Source organism: Lactuca saligna, chromosome 5, assembly GCF_052625555.1.
Source record: "Lactuca saligna cultivar CGN05327 chromosome 5, ASM5262555v1, whole genome shotgun sequence".
NCBI classification, from domain to species: domain Eukaryota; kingdom Viridiplantae; phylum Streptophyta; class Magnoliopsida; order Asterales; family Asteraceae; genus Lactuca; species Lactuca saligna.
In genome coordinates, this window is record NC_136421.1 from 173,378,522 (window position 1) to 173,397,245 (window position 18,724).

The 18,724-nt window shown below is 37.6% G+C and overlaps 1 protein-coding gene across 1 annotated transcript in view; it reads left to right on the top strand.

Annotated features, from left to right (window-relative positions):
• The first annotated feature begins 17,190 nt into the window (after window positions 1-17,190).
• LOC144997427 (calcium-transporting ATPase 10, plasma membrane-type-like) overlaps window positions 17,191-18,724 on the top strand; it is a 39,875-nt gene continuing 38,341 nt past the window's right edge. Inside the window, exon 1 of the mRNA XM_078957338.1 lies at window positions 17,191-17,362. The gene's annotated coding sequence lies outside the window, so the exon portion shown is untranslated. The remainder of the gene's footprint in view (window positions 17,363-18,724) is intronic.

Below are 18,724 nucleotides of genomic sequence, written 5' to 3' on the forward strand. Positions count from 1 at the left end.
GATACCATGCAGTTGTACTATCTCCTTAATGTATGTTCTTGTGAGTTTCTCCATCTTGTCTGTTTATTTGATAGGTAAGAAGTGCGCGGACTTGGTCAGTCTATCGACGATGACCCATATGGTATCCAGTCCACCCATCATCATAGGTAGCTTCGTTATGAAATCCATAGTAATCCGCTCCCACTTCCACTCTGGTATCTTTGGTTGCTGGAGAAGACCTGATGGCTTCTGGTATTCAACCTTAACCTTCGCACAAGTAAGGCATTTACTCACAAAGGTAGCAATCTCTGCTTTCATGTTAGGCCACCAGTATAACTTTTTGAGATCCAGATACATCTTATCGGAACCTGGGTGAATGGAATATCGAGTGTTGTGTGCTTCTTTCATGACTAAGTCTTTGAAATCACCGTGACGCGGCGTCCAGATCCGGTCCATGAAATAATAAGCTCCGTTACTCTTGACCTCCAAGTTCTTATCCATTCCACGTAAGGCTTCTCCCGCCACATTCTCAGGTTTTAAAGCTTCGAGCTGAGCTGCTTTAATCTGCGCGGATAGATGCGAATGGATAGTCATTGTTAATGACTTGAACCTTCGACCAGAATAATATTTTTGATTTAGGGAGTCTGCTACTACATTGGCTTTTCCCGGGTGATAACGAATATCGCAGTTGTAATCATTGAGTAGTTCGACCCACCGCTGTTGTCTCCTATTGAACTCCTTCTGGTTCAGTATGTGTTGGAGGCTTTTGTAGTCAGTGTATATTGTGCTCTTCGTACCATACGTGTGTCTTCAGTTGTCTCGAGGCATAGGCGATGACCTTACCTCGTTGCATCAGGACACAACCGAGCCCTTGGTTTGATGCATCGTAGTACGCCACGAAATCATCTGTCCCTTCGGGAAGGGACAATACCGGTGCGGTGCATAGAGCTCGCTTCAGGGTCTGAAATGCCTTCACCTGTTTCTCTTCCCAGTCAAAAGTGATGCCTTTCTGTGTCAACGTAGTGAGAGGTTTCACAATCCGAGAGAAGTTCTGAATGAATCTGCGGTACTAGCCAGCGACGCCTAGAAATTGACGAATTTCTGTAGGCATCTTCGGTGCAGACCAGTTCTCGATAGCTCTAATCTTGGATGAGTCCACGTGGATTCCTTCCTCACTAACCACGTGTCCTAAGAATTCAACTCTTCGGATCCAAAATTCGCACTTAGAGAACTTCACATATAACTTCTCCGATCGCAGGGTTTCTAGGACTCGTCGTAGATGATTCCTATGTTCTTCCTCGCTCCGTGAGTAGACGAGTATATCATCAATAAAGAAAATGAAGAATTGATCTAAGTATGGATGACACACCCTATTCATCAAGTCCATAAACATTGCGGGTGCATTAGTCAGTCCAAAGGGCATCACTACGAACTCGTAGTGTCCGTAACGAGTTCGGAAGGCTGTCTTCGAACATCCTCCTCGAGCACTCGCAATTGGTGATACCCAGACCTAAGATCAATCTAGGAAAAGTAACTCACCCCTTGCAGTTGGTCGAATAGGTCGTCTATACGGGGAAGAGGGTAGCGGTTTTTGACTGTGAGTTTGTTGAGATCCCTGTAGTTGATTCACATACAGAATGATCTGTCCTTATTCTTTACGAACAAGACCGGTGCTCCCTAGGGTGAGAAACTTGGTCTTATAAAACCCTTGCTGAGCAGCTCGTTGAGTTGACTGGACAGTTCTTGCATTTCCGTAGGAGTTAGACGATAGGGCGATTTAGCTACAGGGGTAGCTCCTGGGATTAGGTCGATTCTGAACTCAACCTGACGTTTGGGAGGTAAACTGCGGAGTTCTTCTGGAAAGACGTCGGGGAAGTCGCATACGACTGGAAAGTCTTTTATATCTTTCGTTTTCTGGCTCGTGTCGACGATGTGAGAAAGGAATGCGCGATATTCCTTACGCAAGTATTTCTGGGCTTGTAGACTCGAGATGATATGAAGGCTCATACCGGGTTTGTCTCCGTAGATCAACAAAGTTTCGTGATTCGGTGGATTTAGGTGAATGGCTTTGTCGAAGCATAGAATATCAGTGCGATGAAGACTTAACCAGTCCATGCCAACAATGACATCGAAACTCTTGATCGAGACTGGTATGAGGTCGATTGGGAATGAATGATCGTCTAACTTGAGGGTACAACCTATGTAAATTCCGTTAGAGCTTTCGGTCTTTCCGTTAGCTATTTATACGATGAATGTTTCTTTTAGTGGTTGTGGGGATTGTTTAAGTAAGTGTTTAAAGTTTTGGTTTACGAAGCTTCTTTCTGCACCACTATCGAATAAGACACATGCATAAGAGTTGTTGAGAAGGAACGTACCCGTGACTACTGTGGGGTCCGCTACTGCTTCATTATGGCCAATAGCGAGTAGTCTTCCTGTCCCTCCCGTATTCCCAGCCTTCGGGCAATTTTTCTTGAAATGACCAGCTTCTCCACAGCCATAGCAGGCTGGGCTCACTCCCGAACCGGAGACTTGCGAGATAGGTTTGGGTTGGGATCTGCAAAACCGGATGGTATGGCCCTTCCAGCCGCAGTTGGTGCATTGCAATTCACAAAAGGGGCCGTTGTGACGGAAAGGGCACTTGAGGCACTTGGGCCGGTTCCCAACATAATTTTTGGCTGGTGCAGGGGTAGCAGGAATGGTGGCAGCATGGACAGCCACAATTTGTTGGTCTTTGGAGGAGGGTTGAGTTTTCTTGCCCTCTTTCTGATCCCAACGCTTCCACTTTTTTTCGGTTGACTTGGGAGGTGCAGTAGCAGCTGTGGTTGCTGTTGCTGGAGTGGAAGGAGTTTCGTGATCAATCAACCTGTGGGCCAACTCCTTGGCGCTATCAAAGGTTGCAGGATGGGAGGATAGAACATTTCATTAATACGGGGGCACTAAACCCCAGATGTATCGTTCGATTTTCTTGCTTTCATAAGGAATCATGTTAGGGCACATAACTACCAGGTCGCAGAACCTGGCCGTATAAGCCACTATGTATGTTCCTTTCATCTTGAGGTTCTAAAGTTCCTCTTCAAGCTTCTGAACCTCACCTCTTGGCCAATACTCCTTTCTCAGAAGATCTTTTAGTGTGTCCTATCCCATGGCATTGGCTATTACTAAGGAGAATGAATTGACATGGCCATTCCACCATGTCAGGGACCTTTCAGTGAAGGTGGCAACAGCGAACTTGATTTTGCTTTCTTCTGGGCATGAACACATTTCAAAAACAGCTTCGGCTCTTTCGATCCATTGGGACAGAGCAAGGATTCCTCCGGTCCCATTGAAGAACATTGGTTTACAGTTCATAAAGTCTTTATAAGTACACCCCTGTGTTCGTGGGGGAATTTCACCATGTCTAGAGTTGGCGTCCATTCCGACTCCACTAGCATCGCTGGAATTTATTTGGTCCAAGGCTGTCGTCACGTCTGCGGTCACAGATGTTTGAAACAGCACTGGATCGAACTGCGGAGGAGGAGGTAGTGGTGGCTTTTGAGTCGTAGGTATGCCTTGGATCAGGCGCTTGCGAGGAGGCATCTTTTACTGAAAGTTCATAGAGATGATAACAATAGTAAGAGTCTATTGCAAGTATGATAAGAGTGTTTCATGGACTAAATCAACATAGTACAATAATCAGAGAGAGAGAGAGAGAGAAAGAGAGAGAGAGAGAGAGAGAGAGAGAGAGAGAGAGAGAGAGATTCATAGCAATAGAGTAGTTACCTGCCATATTTACTGGTATTAATGATGTAATAAAAGTTCAGGAAGAGTGACCTAACAGTAGGTCTTACATCAAACCATAAAGAAAATGTTGGCAGTCTAGAGACTTAACTAGAGTACTTTCAAAGTTAGGAATGTTTACAGGCAAGTGATTTATTGAACATAGAAAAGAAAAAGGCTAGTCCTTAAACAAAAGAGGGAGATGCCTCGACATCTTATACTGGCAACGGGTACCCATTGGGTAAACCCTCAGATCAGCTAGCTGGCGCATAACTAACTGAAGATGTCGTTCATGAGCTCTCTGACGTGCTCGGAGTTCCCTAACTTTGGTTCGAGATGCAGCCAGCTGTTGCTGCAGAGCCTCATTGGTTCTCCTCGTCCTATCAATAGCTTCTTCCAATTGGCGAATGCGAGCAGTGTTGAGGTTAGAGTTGGCATCAACTTCCACAACTCGGCCAATCGCCGCTTGACCTTGCTCGACATTCCTGGCAATCCTTCGGACCATAATGGGCAAGACTCGGTCCGCTGATCCTCCTTAGATTATGTTGTAGAATCTTTGGTCTCCATCGAAAGGTATCGGCTGACCCTGCTCATCGCTCCATCGGTTCAGGGTTATTGCCCACATGGGAGTGGGGCCTTGAAACACTGGACGGGGGTTAGGATTTGGAGCTGCTAGTGGCAGGTTGTTGACTTCTGGCTCGGGGTCGGAGTCATCCGAGAAGCCTTCAGCGCGGTGATCATCAAAAGGAATCGGATGATCGTCTTCTGGCTCCTCATCTAGCCATCCTCCATTGCCTTGGTTCGGATAATACGGGTCGTCGGGATGATGGAAGCCAGCCATGTTATCTACGCGAGAATGGGGAAAGAAAAGTTAATATACGTACTAATCTAGAATACTTTTAAGATGATCGTTACTAGTCGGTCCAATACTTGCATAGTGCATACCAATTACATATAACCGAAGCAAGATAGTCCTTCAAATAAGTAACCCTAACTCCAGATCCCCAATCAAACAAGAACAGGAAATGTAGCAAAGGTTACAGATTATGAGTCTATAACACCCTAGTCACATCTAACCGTGATGTACCCACTTAGCAACTATTGTCCTATCAGTAACGACCCTTTTAGTTATCACATACGCAGTTAGTAGAGTACAGAATACTCCTATAGTATTCTTGTTCTAACGTTCTTGTGGTAGTGTTGGTAAGTTTTCAAACTTGTTGCAACACCACAATCACTCTTAGGCACATGCTAGTCACTCCTAAAGAGATGTAGTTGATCAGGCTACATCCACCCAGATGTGACTATATGTCTCTAAGCTTAATTATGCTGCTCAACAATCTTTATTATTTCTGTTATGTTCTAGAATGATACTGATCCTTTGTATTGGTGAATGTATATGTATATACTTAATTAAATATTTTAGTATTAAAAGTATATATTCTTGGTCAGAGCGTTTTAGTCACGAAGTGTTTATAGTTTTTATATCTTTTATGGGTTGATATAATTGATTCACTATAAACAATGGCTCTGATACCAATCTGTCACACCCCAAAACCGAGAATGACGGAATACGTTCCGGGGTGGAGAATGTCATGTACAGTATCATTACAATTGCATAATAGTAAAAACAAGAAACAACAACCATTTCATTAATATAGTGATTATAAATACAAATGTGTTCTGCACAGTTAATAGACACCAAAAGTATAACAAAGATAACAAAAATAAAAGATGAGTCTTGTATATGCTCCATCTTCTCCAAAAGCTGCACCATTACCTGTCTATCTTTGACCTGAGGATACAAGTTATTTTGGAAACGAGTATCAGCATAAAGCTGGTGAGTTCATAAGAATTTAGTATCGTTTGTTTGTGTAGAAGAGTTTTACGAACATGTAATATAAAAATTGAATCTTAGGTTTGTGAGTAGTAGAAATCCCTAGAAAATCCTATATTTTCCAGAAAGGTACATTTGTAAGTCAAATCCTTTGAGTTTGTAAAAGTATTATCTTTGAAACTTTCAGTTGTAAAAGTATAGTAATAAATCTCATGTGAGTAACATAGTTGAAGAAATGTTATGACTGCTAACAGTAGTAGTGGTGTAACTTTAGTTAGTAATAGATCTTTAGTTTCTTCGGGATATTAGCTTAGACTTTAAGTCTTAGTGTATTTATTTGGATATAAGTGTAACCCCTCATGTGACGAACTGTATGATAGTAGAGTGCCCGATGACCTTCCCAGTCATGCGCAGTGAAGTGATGTAGTGCCACCCCTGGGCCTAGTAGGCTCGGACCGTAGTTAACAGTCGGGATGTAATAGCATCAGTTCTGTATAGATCTATACATGTAGTGTTGCTTTCCTTCCGGGAAGCCCTGGTCACATGGTGTAAGCGCGGCAGAGTGCCTTATAGAGGGATAGTGTGTTATACTTGTATTAGTGTATTATCTTATGCTTTAGTATGGTAGACTTTTAGTATAGTAGGTAGAGTGTTGATGTGTGTAAAACGAACTAGTTTTAATCCTACTTTTAGTTAATAAATTAAGCACATAAAGGCAGTGAACCTGTGTTTTAGTGGTATAGTTGGATAAGTAGGGTGTCGAACTCAGGGAACTGAAATTAATCCAATAACTAATTTTAACTAAACAAGTAATAAAAGTAAAGGGTTTTTTCTCTAGTTTTACAAGACTAGAAACTTAAACATAGCACTTAAAACAATTAACTAACTAAACAATTAAAGCAAATGACAAATTCACCAAATTCATTAAAGGGTTTCTGTTTAGGTTCAACTAATTCACTCATATGGTTATTTAAATGATAAATTAACTATTATTGGTTACCAACTATAGTGGTTAGGTTCATGTTCATTACTCCTAACCCTTAGACAATTAATCAATTCAAGCAGTGACCAATTGTTTAAACTAATTAATTCCCTAGTTCAATTATTTGGATTAAATAAGATTTGTAATTGGTTAATCAAGTTGGTGTTTCAATTAACCTCTTGTTTGTTGGTTTCTCAAACAAGCTCACACATTAATTTACCCATTCGCTAATTAATCTTAATTTCATATTTATTACTCTTAAGCATATGATCAAGTGTTCACATAACATATGAGGTTAATTATTAAGAGATGTCCATGCAACTTAATTACCTTCCAATTAATAGAAAATAGTTGTCATTAATGCATAAGGTTCTTTAACAAACTTAATTTAATAAAATCACCAAATAATAATCAATCAAAAAGTATATTATAAACCATAGGAGTAAATTAATCTTCCCCAACAGAAACAAAACGAATTTAGTTCATAGTCATGATAAAAACAAACTCATAAGCAGATTTAACTAAGCTAAACATACTTAATTCCTAAAGCTAAGTGGAATGATTAACCTAATTGCCTTGATTCTTCAAAGGATTGAAGATTAGGGTTCCTTAGCTCCTCCAAGGGTTCTTTTTCGCAGGTTCATCTCTCAAAATCGCCAAAAGTCTTTTCCATTCGGATAACAGTTTGGTATTTATAATTATCACAAAACAGGATGTACTCGGCGAGTAGAAGACCCAACTCGCCGAGTAGATGCTACTTATCCGTCTCATACCAGGAGTCTTGACTTATCTTCTGGAATATTTTAATGGACTCACCGAGTAGGCTCGAGAACTCGCCGAGTAGGAAGGCTTTTGTCCCTTATTCTTCATTCTTTGGTCTCTAATTGCTTCCCCTTGTTCCCTTTCATTCCCATGCATGTCTTTTGGACTGAAAACAAATTTTAAACATTATTAAGCACCTTTTGTCCACATTATACACATAATTAGTTAAAAATGAATAAAAATGTATGCTAAATAATTAACTAGTTATGCACATATCAAGTGTTCTCTTATACTTGCATAAACTTGTAATATTAACAGTTATAGTGAGTATAGTAGTAGTAGAGGTAACGAGTAATAGCCTTAACTATACCTATTATAGTTAACTAGGGTGTGTGAATTCCTGCCTTCGATTAGCAAAGGTAATGATTAAGATAAAAACTTTCATATCTATCACAAATATATGTGATATATAACTAAGAAATCAACGACAGTCGAACGGACAACCAATACCCTAAGACCACATCAAACAAGAACAAGAAATAAGGCGAGCTATCGGTCATAAGTCCTTCAAGTCTTACTTATATAAATATATTAGTGTAGATATATTTTAATAAAAAGGAAAGTAGTTTAAACATAGTTTTGAAAATAGTTTAACAACAATTTAACCTTAAAAACGCACTTGATAATTAGTTAAAACAGTTTTATTGATAAGTATCTATAAGTGTAGAGAAATCTCTTTTTGATGATATATTGTAAATCACATATGATTTGCTAATAAAAACTTGTAATATTATACTTGTATCCTCCCCCCCCCCCCCCCCCCTAAAAAATGTAAAAACATGTAAAAGGTTCATTAAGGGGTATGAAGTCACCTTAAATGAGTTGATCGGGTGGAAGTGTCGGATGAGCGTTTGGTGCCAAGTAAAGACTTATTCACCCTTTAAGACCCTAGTAGCATATGGGGACATATGTTTGCAAGTAATTAGTGATTTAACTCTAATTAAACACATTTCGACATCCTAATGTGAATAAAAGTTCTATGGTTGAGTGCAAGAAGCCTAATGGGTTGCAAGGAAAGAGTCTAAGACCTCACCATGGAGTTTACTCTTCCAAAACTCACCTTAAGTGAGTTTACGGTTGGGAGACCACATCCCCCCATGATTTTACGGCTGTAAACTCATGGGAGGAGTGTAATTGAGTGTTTTCAAGCCTCTTGTTGTTCTAGCAATGATTCTAAGGCAATATACAAGGCTATATGGGTGTTTAAGGTTAAAGGAGGGTACTCCCTTGGAGTTTATGGTCCAAGGACCACTCATTGGGAGTTTACGGTCGTAAACCCATGTTTTTTGGTAGCAAACTCTTGGACACCTTCAATTTTTTGATTTCAAGGTCCTTGACTCATTCCTAAAAAGTTCTAGTGAGGGTGTAAGGCTTTTTACGGGTTTAAAGCTTCATTTGTCATGTTTTAGGGGAGTTTACGGTCTAAGCATATGCTTGGGCCGTAAACTCTTGTTTTCCCTTAAAATGACAAGATTTAGGTGCTCCAGGTCCGAAATGGTAATTCCCTAAGTTATATCTTAAGCCTAAATGTGTTTTGGAAGTGTTTTGGGCTTGATTTGCATACTTAGAGGGTGTTTACAGTCTAAGCATGTGCTTGGACCGTAAACCCTCTTTCAAGCCCTAAAACTTGTTGATTCAAGGTTCAAACACATCTAGGTTACGTCCAAAACTAGTTTCTAAGCTTAAAGGGAAGAACTTGGGCATTTTTGGCACCATTTTAGGTGTTTACGGCCTAACGAGATTCCTAGGCCGTGAACTCCTTTTGCTTGGCTTTCTTGAATGATTTTTGAGCCATATCAACAAGAAATGATGCTTAGAACAAGTTAGGGTAAGGAAACTTACGTTTTGGAGCGGAAACTTTGCGGTTTTTGGAGATGAAATCGGACTTAGGAGAGAGAGTAGAGAGAGAAAGTGTGTCTAGAGTGGTAAAAGGTTTCTAAGGAGTGTCCACCCACCTTTATATAGGACTTGGGTGTTGTACCCGGTATACGACTACTTGATACTTATATTTAACGAGGTTTAAAGTTTTTACCCGGTTAAACGATCGTAATAAAAATAAACTTTTTCCAACTAAATGGAAAGATAATTTACGTGTTTATACATATTTTATTACGACAACAATAACGTAAAGTGAAAATAAATAAAACATATATTTATTTGTCGACCCCAAATTAACGGAACTTTTATAAAATAGAGTATTTTGACAATAAGAATTCAGTAAACATATAAGCATTTAATTGATATTAAATGCTTTTATTAAAGTAAACCACGATACAAGATATATACAATTATTCTTTTTAAATAGAAGATACTTTTATTAGCATCATGTTCATCAAAGTAACTACATACTTTTATTTTTTTTTAAATACTAAATACTTGTATTAAGATTATGATCATGAAAGTAACCACACACTCACCTGATTGAGGTGGAAGACTTTTAAGGTAACTTCTTCAAACTTTAACTTTTCCCCTTTTAAACAACCTAAATACAAATATTACTATGCTTCCATATTCATTCGTATTTATATGGTTATATCAACTATTTCCAAGATTTTTCATTAATCCCAAGAAATATCAAGTTCTACCAAATAATGAATGACTGAGTAAGATCATATTGGAAGTAAGATCTGTTTGGTATATAAATACACTGTTTGGAAAATCCACTTGAAACGTCTCACTAAGATCTTGCCTAGACATCAATACTGTAAGTAGATCAATCACTATTATAACTGGAACTACTAGTAAATCTTATTTATAGATTCATAATAACGGCAATGAACTTAAATATAAGCTACACTTAACAATGTAGTAAGTGAAACTCAACTTACAGGTTTTCTAGCAAAAACTCGAAAATTTCGTGGGCATAAATTTGAATTTGAATACTTATTTTTCGGGCTCCCCGACGTTGCAACGCCTTGCAAGGAAATCTCCAGAAACTTAGAAATTCGGATCTCGGGGGAGCAGGAAAATTTGGGACAGAAAGGTTTGCATTTTTTTGAAGTAAAACTCAAGCCTATTTATAGAAAGAAAATCTTAAAAAGTGTGCCTACGTCGAACTTTTTGGTGATGTCATGTCATCATAGTGATAGGTGGGGTTGACGTCTCAAGCAGCTGTCACGTGTCAATTTCTTGTGGTTCCAAGTCATCTTTTGTAGGTAATTTCTTGCATTCTACAATCATAACTTTCGCATACGAACTCCGTTTTCGACGTTCTTTATATCCACTCGTATTTCTAAGTAATAAAATTTTCATTTAGATCTTAACAACTAATTCACACTCTATATTCACTTTATATTTTATAAAGAGTACATTGTAAAAACTCTTGCGAAATTCATAAATCCTTTATATGATGTCCGTTTCTGTCTTTCTTTATATCAATGGTTTTGTATTTACATGGAAACAACTTTTGTTTACATTACTTTGGCTAATAATTAATATATTTTTGTTTCATACTTTACAGCAAATACTGAAGCACACTATCGAATGCACAACATCAAAAATCGTAACTTCTTCATATAACGTTGGATTTTGGCGTTCTTTATACTCATGAGTTCATAATCACGATTACTATAACTTTCATATAGATTAATTATCCTAAATAAACTTTTAATTATAAATGTTATTTAACATAATTGGTTGAGTTTATAATAAGATTTTATGCATATATTATATACTCATATTATTTGTCCATATAACATGTACACAATAAATAAATATAATCAACATTTATATAACCTGCATTGTGTATGAAACATTATTAGTTATTTATTTGCATCTATCCTATTCGAGGATTTTAATTATTCAATAAAATGAATAATTATAACTATAATCCCTTTAAGTTCTTGCCCGAATTCACGGGTGTTACAACTGCAATCTTGGAAAATCCTACATAAACCTCTTGTAATACCTAGCCAACCCCAGAAAACTACTAAACTCATAGGGAGGCTTAAGGACCTCCCACCACATCACCGCCTCGATCTTGGTCGGATCGAAAAATACATCATCCTGATTAACGAGGTACCCCATGAACAAGACCTCTCGTAACGAGAACTCACATTTGGAGAATTTTTCACACAACATCTTCCTCCTCAGAACCTCAAGAACCTCTCTCAGATACTCCACATGTTTCTCCTTAGTCTTAGAGAAGAACAAGAAATCATCAATAAACATGATCACTGGCCGATCGAGCATAAGCATGCACACGCCGCTCATGATATTTATGAATCCGACAGGTGCATTGGTGGGCCCTAACGACATCACCATAAATTCATAATGGTCGTATCAAGTTCAGAATGCACTTTCGTTATATCCTCCTCCCTCACATGCATCTGATGGTACCCTAAATGTAAATCAGTCTTGGATAATCAATATGCACCCTAAATCTGATCAAATAATCGTTTATATATGGTAATGGACAATGGTTCTTCATTGTGAGCTTATTAAGTTCCCTATAATCAATGTACAACATGTGCAAACTCTCATGCTTGACACATAAAATAAGTGCTCCCCAAGGAGAATTGGTCGGTTGAATAAACTCCTTGTCCAATAGCTCATGAAGCTGGGTGGATAACTCTTGTATCAATGGAGGTGCAAGATGATGGGTGCTTTGGCTATTAGAACCACACCTTAAATTAAGTCAATCTTGAACTAGACTTGCCTCTCTGGACGCATATACGAAAAATCCTTGAGAAAGACATTGAATAACTCCATAACCGATGACACATTAGACATGGCCTTCTTCTTGTTAACCCAAGTATCCGCAACATACACTAATAATATGGTGCAACCATGATTTAAATACCTCCTAGCGCTCACATATGAATAGAAGGTCAGGCCCCTTACACACCCTCCCCCTGAATAAATAGTTCTCCCTTACTTGGAGCTCAAACTTACACCAACTGTCACTCACAATCAATCATATCTGCAAACTAGCTCAGCCAATCCATACCCACTACAATGCTCATCTCTCTCATACGAATGAGAACGAAATCAATAGGAAACTTCACACTAAAGATCTCCATGACACAAGCACGATAGACTCTTGATGCTATAACCATCCAATCATCAACTATCTCAACCACAAGAGAATGATCTAGTGGTACTAGAGCGACATCAAAACTCTTGTTGAACGCAAGGGACACAAACGATCGATAAGCTCCCAAGACAAACAATACTATAGAAAACATAGATTTGGCTAAGAAAATACCTAATCTCAATCATAAAAATAAGAAAATAAAAGAGAAAGCAACATAAAATATAATAGCAATACATACCAGTAACAACTTTTGGTGTTGCTCTAGCTTCCTCTAATATCAACCAATAATCTCGACTCTTGGCAATCGGGACTCTTCTTGACCCTAGCATCCATCAATGATCCTTAAGGTGCTGCATAGGAATATGTGACATCCCTATTTTCTCGGCCAGAAAAGACCGATTTTGTTTATGCTTTATAAAAATCAGAGTACCTCTTTTAATAAAAATGTTGCGGAATTTGTTCCCGGTAAAACATGATAAATACGTTATCAAAGCATTTCCAAAGAAAAATATTTTTATTCATTTTAAAACATTTGGGATGTAATCGTCAATATAGAAACATAAGCATTAACAGAACTTACATTCGTTATCACTAATGATTTATTTCTCCTTAATCTCTCAGTGTAATGTGACTTCATATAAACACTTGTGATACAAATAAACTGAGTGGGTCAAGATGGGAAACCTGGTGAGTACATAGGGTTTTCAACCCACAATAATACAATTATTATGTTTAGTCATCAAACAGTTAACCCAATTACCCATCCCCATTATCTTCTTTACTCTTAAGGATTTACCCTAAGAATTAGTTATTCCTCGTTCATTCTTTCCTAAGGATTATCCTAAGGAATAGACACAAAATTCATCGTTGTCAGGGTTTGCTCAACGGGCACTAAATCCATAGATTCTAGGGTTATCTCGTTTATCGACAATATTGTTTCCGAGAATCCACTCGCAGTACATGTCAATGGGTTTTTAGAGTACACCGGTGAACACATCGTTCACAACACCTACAGGTTGCGAGCCTGCTAGTGTTCCACTGGACTGTCTAGAATAGTCCATGGTTATCATCCATACTCTGCTAGATGACGGGGTCATTGCTTGGTTCATCGCTTAGGTCATCGTTTGGCTCATCGCTTCTCACCATATTTTACCACTTATATAACATCACTCATCATTCATCTCATCTCTCATCGCTCATCATTTATCTCATCTTTAATCTACCCATGTTCTACCCAACACATTTTGTAGCTATAAATTACGAGTATAGTTTAAATCATTTAAAACATATATAAAACCGTTCATCCAGCATAAACAGCAAGTATTCAAGTAATATGCACACATAGCACATAGTTTATATTAAACATTTCAAATCTATGTGTAAGACGAAAGGGACCATGCACTCACTTGAAAAGGTGGTGACTCGGCACTCGGACAGCACTTCATTACTCTTAACACAATTTTCCTATGACAAAACCTAGTGTCATTACTACTAGAGTTTAGTCTAATATTCGCCGAGACTAATTAATAGTCTAACTATTATTACTATTATATAAGCTTTAAACAATACTCTTCACCCACTATGTACAGACAGGGGCCAGACATAAAACACTGGAGGGCAGGACCATTTTGGCGTATAGCACTTCTGAAATCCAACAACCCTATGCGGCCCTTTAAACCAGATTCCCCGTACCGCGAGTGGTTAAAAAGATATTATAACGACACTTATATAACTCATAAAAATAGCCTAAATATTTATTATAAGGTCCTAATAACATTACTATATTGAATCATAAGCTATACTAAAGATACGTTAGGCGTAACTCACTTACAGCGGGTTTTTCTCAAAACCAGGCTCCGCTGGAGTAGCGTTACCGAGCCGAAAGACTTTTTTTCTCGAATCCATCAGGCACTCTGCGGCTTCCACCTCATGCTAGGGAGGTTCCCTAGGCTTTTCGGGGGGTTTCGGGGCTAGAGAGAAGTTCTAGAGAGAGAGGGAAGTGGGGGAGGTGTGAAGAATGAAGAGGGTTTCACCTCTTATTTATAAGAGGCTGTAGGATCACTCACTTTGTGAGTTTTAAGGTGCTCACATCATGAGCCAGGCTGGCTACAGCCAGGCACAACCTGGTGCTGACACGTGGCATCGCACATAGGGTGGAAATCAGCCGATTTTCAAAAATTCATAACTTTCGCATAGAAACTCCGTTTTAGACACTATTTATATCCACGCATAGGTAAAAACAAGATCTACAACTTTAATTTAGACTTCGTCGGCTAATTCTCGACCAATCTTAAATTTAACAGTACGAGGAGATTAGACTGTTAAATGACCGCAAAGAATTCGTAACTCCTTCATACGGACTCTGTTTTCATCTGTATTTTTACCATTGAGTTCCTATTAATGAGATCTTCAACTCTCATTTAGGTCACGTAGGCCAAAAACCGCTCGAACTAGAATTCGAGTTTCAAGTCGTGCACTATTAAGCCAAATCTTAGAAAAATCATAACTTCCTCATACGAAGTCAAATTTGGCGTTTTTTATGGACACTCTCAGGTTAACATATTCTACAACTTTCATTTAGATCACTAAGGCTAAAAGTCGCTCTATCGTAAATTCACTATTTACGTCTCCCGGTGTCGTGACGGTTTTGCCGTAAAACTTCGACAGGCCATAACTTCTTCATTATAACTCGGATTTCTGTGTTCTTTATATGTACGGAACCCTTGAGACATATTCTAAAACTTGGTTAAGATTATTTATTCTAAATAATCTTTTGTCAAAAAATCATTTTCGACCCCTATTATCTCTAAATTGACTAGCCCGGATCTACGGGCGTTACAGAATAATTCACTGCTCCTCCATATAAACTCGGACAATCAGCCTTTTTGTGCCTAATCTGATTGTGGTGGAAACATATTAATGTTATCCCCTGTATGCAATCACTGTTGAAGTGACTCGTATGGTCACACTTGAAACAACCTGACCCAGACGCATGGCAACCCCCATCTTGCATCTTCCCATACTTACCACATCAGACATAACTCTACTGACTCCCACGGTGCGAATTATAGGTCATGAAATTCTTTGGTGTTGTCGACGATGTTTGAACTGGTGTTGACTTCCTCTTATGTTGTTGTGTCTAGAGCTCCAATTCTCGTTTTCGGGATACCTCAATCACTCCCCACCATCTTGCACTTGATATTGCTCACGAACTCTCATATCTCAGTCCTCAACATATCACAATACTAAGTCATCTTCATGGTCGTGGTAACAGTGTAATCCAGATAAAACAATCTCACTTTATGAGTTTATTAGTGATCATTGACACTAACTTCACCGTTTGCTCAAGAGCCAAGTACTCTCAAGTCACCATCTCAACCTCAACCAGAGGAACATACTCACTCCTTAACCTACTCGTGAAACTAGCCCAAGTCATTTCATCAAGGTCGACCTTTTAAATTGGTTAAAATGTTTAACTCATACGATAAGTGTTCCACTAATTATATTGTTACCAAAAAACCTTACATTTCTCTCTAATATACTTGCACTAATAGATGAGGTTTTAAGAAACTCTTTGTGTATAACCATATAGATTCACATATAATTTGGAATATAATAACTTTTATGTATCTTGCACAACTAATCCAACAAAAAACTCCCTAAGGTCTCCACCACTGTTACCTTTCTCTTTTATATGAGACACTTACCTCTTTCATTGGAATCTTGTTATAGAGTATTGAGTGTAAAGTTCTAAGGGAAATAGTTTGTTGGAAATATAAGAGGCAGATTCAAATAGCGGCAGAGAAGTGGACACATCAAAAAGGGTTAAGGACGCAAGAGCATGCCTTGCATCGGAGATGTACATAAGGATTAGTATGAATGTGTAGGTACTGGTTGATCGGGAAGATCGAGGCGGTACCTAGGATGACACACTTGTTGGCTTTGACTTTTGTGTGTGGCTAGGCGTTCCAGATCATACAAAATGGTTGATTCCTTTAAAATCAGTGTTAATTGTCTTCGTCAACATTTTAGATGCATAAGTGGAAGCTTTATTAGTGTAAATTAGGATAAATTAGGAATTATAAGAATGTAGTGGAGAAATAGGGGAGAAAATTGGTTGAATTAGAAATGAAGGCTAAGAGATAAAAAAGAGATTGTGTTCCCCATGAAGGGGATTTGTGTCTCATCGTAAAGACGAATGTGGTGATGGTGGAGATGTTACATCGGAGGGAGTGACTATCTTTTAGGGTGTGGTTTATCACGTAGACAGTGACACACATTGTCCCTGGTGTGCGACCTAGGTCGTGTACGGCCTCTCTCTCTCTCTCTCTCTCTCTCTCTCTCTCCATTTAGGTTTAGGATAAAAAGAAAAATAATAATAGAGTGGAAGGGGTCGAGTGGGGGTTCCACTCATTTTAATAATGTTCAAATAATGTAGAATATTATTTATAAATAAACAAGTGAGGGTAAACCAATTACTTTTGTTTGATCAGGACCACGACTTACAAAATACAAGAAGTGACGGAGAATGAAAAAATAATTTTGTAGATGAATATCTTATTTAATAATCCTTGTTTTAAAGGTCTTAATATTTTCATAATGGTTTGTTTTGTATCAAATATTTTTTCTATTTTATTTTGATATTTAACATATACACGAAACATTCAAAACATAAAATACGAAGTCAATAGCCAAACTGGTTAAAATGAAAATTTTAAAGTTCTAGTTTCATTTTCCCTTTGGACCCTATAAATAATCCACTATATTTCTTCAGTCTCACATCCTGGTATCCAACACACTCTCCATCTTTCTATCTCTCACTTGCTTTTACTTGGAAAGATTTCAGATTTCTCTTAATCCTCCCAATCCAACTAAGTAATCCACGTGATCCCACTGATTCAAAAAGCTAGTTTTCCTTGGTAACATTTGCCTCTACGTAGCATCTAAGAAGGTAAGCCTCTTATCTACTTCAACATAATTATATTTTGCATCTTTAGTTTTTCTCACATTTTCACGTCTGCTCATTTTTAAATTGCGCTCACTTCCTAAGTAAACCACTTTGATGCATATTTTCTCTGGGTTTCCGGATAGTGTTCATTGTAAACTGGAGCCAATATATAGTTTTGGATCTAGTATTGAGGCTAATTGTTGTCAAAGGTGGTAATTTATATGTATGTATATATCTAATGCATTGTTCTTTATAATTTATATGGATGAAAATAGCCAACTGTTATTGCTTTTGTAGAATTAATATTCATGTGATAAAATGCACAAAGTTTGTGGGGCTCCTAACTAGCATATATAGTTCGAAAACGATATGATGATAAGTGTGGAGCGCGATGTTTATTTGAATTTGATTCGTTGACATTTCACTGTTTGCTTTGTGGAAAATTAGTAAAACGTTTAACTACTTACTAAAAATATGTTTGTTAAAAGACAATAAAGTAAATACTAAATACTATGAGTCAATCTTGATATCATCGTTTTTAACAAAAATAATAATAATACGTGAAAATAACCAATAACCATTTAAGCATAACAGCATCAAACAAATTGAAGTTACTCTATGACGTGAAAAGGAACATGTTGTAGGAAAGAAAACAACGAGCAATGAGAAAGATGATAATGGACTAATCAAAGGAGAATATACAATGAGAAAGAAACATAACTCCTAAAATAATTGTATGTTCGTTTAATACCAAAGCATTTAAAACTTATAAAACTTAAATCTTAATTAGGCACCCAAACAAGATTACAGATCTAGTTATTTGTTCTATTTGAATTATTTATAAGATTTTTATGAAAAATAAGAACACTAACCAAACAACGTTCTTGTTATAGGTTGTACTTCAAAGAATACACTACAATTCAAAATCTGTAATCCTTGTGTAATACATCTAAGTTATCAACATTAATTATCACCTCTAAATTCAGTTAATCTGGTGTATTTAGAAGTGATCACTTCTAAATACACATGATAATATAACATTATTAAATACACGTTAAAAGATGTGTCTATAGGTGTGTGTATGTGTATGTACATTTGCCGTTCTAAAAAAAATGTGTATTTACGTACATTTGTAAAAAGAATATAAGTTTATTTCATAAATATTTATATAACAAATAACGTAAACTTAACTGGAATATATATATACCTGATGCTGTGACCCACTGTATGTTTGTACATACCGCTACAATTTTCCAACAGCTCCTTGTTCGTCTGCGTGCTTTTCTTAATTAAAAAAATATATGACTAATAATCAAATACCAAAAGTTCTACCTTGTGACATAAAATAATCAAACCGTATGAGTT